Below are 2,500 nucleotides of genomic sequence, written 5' to 3' on the forward strand. Positions count from 1 at the left end.
AGCGGAGAGCGGCGAACAGCGAGCGAAGCGCGAGGCAGCACCGTCCCTGCTATACGAAAGCCCCATCCAGCCCTGTGCCACCCGGGGGGTTCCAGGGTGCTGAGATGGCTGACATTTTGCTCCGCTCACGACGGTCACCGCGCCACACAAGAACAGCCCAAAAACAGGCCAAAACAGCCCAAAAACGGGCCAAAACTGGCCATTTTTGGCTGCGCGAGCGAGCGGCGAGCGGCGAACAGCGAGCGAAGCGAGAGGCAGCACCGTCCCTGCTATACGAAAGCCCCATCCAGCCCTGTGCCACCCGGGGGGTTCCAGGGTGCTGAGATGGCTGACGTTTTGCTCCGCTCACGACGGTCACCGCACCACGCAAGAACAGGCCAAAAACTGGCCAAAACAGCCCAAAAACGGGCCAAAACTGGCCATTTTTGGCTGCGCGAGCGAGCGGCGAGCGGCGAACAGCGAGCGAAGCGAGAGGCAGCACCGTCCCTGCTATACGAAAGCCCCATCCAGCCCTGTGCCACCCGGGGGGTTCCAGGGTGCTGAGATGGCTGACGTTTTGCTCCGCTCTCGACGGTCACCGCGCAATGCAAGAACAGGCCAAAAACTGGCCAAAACGGCCCAAAAACGGGCCAAAACTGGCCATTTTTGGCTGCGCGAGCGGCGAGCGGCGGACAGCGAGCGAAGCGAGAGGCAGCACCGTCCCTGCTATACGAAAGCCCCATCCAGCCCTGTGCCACCCGGGGGGTTCCAGGGTGCTGAGATGGCTGACGTTTTGCTCCGCTCTCGACGGTCACCGCGCAATGCAAGAACAGGCCAAAAACTGGCCAAAACGGCCCAAAAACGGGCCAAAACTGGCCATTTTTGGCTGCGCGAGCGAGCGGCGAGCGGCGGACAGCGAGCGAAGCGAGAGGCAGCACCGTCCCTGCTATACGAAAGCCCCATCCAGCCCTGTGCCACCCGGGGGGTTCCAGGGTGCTGAGATGGCTGACGTTTTGCTCCGCTCTCGACGGTCACCGCGCAATGCAAGAACAGGCCAAAAACTGGCCAAAACGGCCCAAAAACGGGCCAAAACTGGCCATTTTTGGCTGCACGAGCGAGCGGCGAGCGGCGGACAGCGAGCGAAGCGAGAGGCAGCACCGTCCCTGCTATACGAAAGCCCCATCCAGCCCTGTGCCACCCGGGGGGTTCCAGGGTGCTGAGATGGCTGACGTTTTGCTCCGCTCTCGACGGTCACCGCGCAATGCAAGAACAGGCCAAAAACTGGCCAAAACGGCCCAAAATCGGGCCAAAACTGGCCATTTTTGGCTGCACGAGCGAGCGGCGAGCGGCGGACAGCGAGCGAAGCGAGAGGCAGCACCGTCCCTGCTATACGAAAGCCCCATCCAGCCCTGTGCCACCCGGGGGGTTCCAGGGTGCTGAGATGGCTGACGTTTTGCTCCGCTCTCGACGGTCACCGCGCAATGCAAGAACAGGCCAAAAACTGGCCAAAACGGCCCAAAAACGGGCCAAAACTGGCCATTTTTGGCTGCACGAGCGAGCGGCGAGCGGCGGACAGCGAGCGAAGCGAGAGGCAGCACCGTCCCTGCTATACGAAAGCCCCATCCAGCCCTGTGCCACCCGGGGGGTTCCAGGGTGCTGAGATGGCTGACGTTTTGCTCCGCTCTCGACGGTCACCGCGCAATGCAAGAACAGGCCAAAAACTGGCCAAAACGGCCCAAAAACGGGCCAAAACTGGCCATTTTTGGCTGCACGAGCGAGCGGCGAGCGGCGGACAGCGAGCGAAGCGAGAGGCAGCACCGTCCCTGCTATACGAAAGCCCCATCCAGCCCTGTGCCACCCGGGGGGTTCCAGGGTGCTGAGATGGCTGACGTTTTGCTCCGCTCTCGACGGTCACCGCGCAATGCAAGAACAGGCCAAAAACTGGCCAAAACGGCCCAAAAACGGGCCAAAACTGGCCATTTTTGGCTGCGCGAGCGAGCGGCGAGCGGCGGACAGCGAGCGAAGCGAGAGGCAGCACCGTCCCTGCTATATACGAAAGCCCCATCCAGCCCTGTGCCACCCGGGGGGTTCCAGGGTGCTGAGATGGCTGACGTTTTGCTCCGCTCACGACGGTCACCGCACCACGCAAGAACGGACCATAAACAGGCCAAAACAGCCCAAAAACGGGCCAAAACTGGTCATTTTTGGCTGCGCGAGCGAGCGGCGAGCGGCGAACAGCGAGCGAAGCGTGAGGCAGCACCGTCCCTGCTATACGAAAGCCCCATCCAGCCCTGTGCCACCCGGGGGGTTCCAGGGTGCTGAGATGGCTGACGTTTTGCTCCGCTCACGACGGTCACCGCGCCATGCAAGAACGGACCAAAAACAGGCCAAAACAGCCCAAAAACGGGCCAAAACTGGCCATTTTTGGCTGAGCGAGCGAGCGGTGAGCGGCGAACAGCGAGCGAAGCGAGAGGCAGCACCGTCCCTGCTATACGAAAGCCCCATCCAGCCCTGTGCCACC

This window comes from Musa acuminata, unplaced genomic scaffold, assembly GCF_036884655.1.
Source record: "Musa acuminata AAA Group cultivar baxijiao unplaced genomic scaffold, Cavendish_Baxijiao_AAA HiC_scaffold_85, whole genome shotgun sequence".
NCBI classification, from domain to species: domain Eukaryota; kingdom Viridiplantae; phylum Streptophyta; class Magnoliopsida; order Zingiberales; family Musaceae; genus Musa; species Musa acuminata.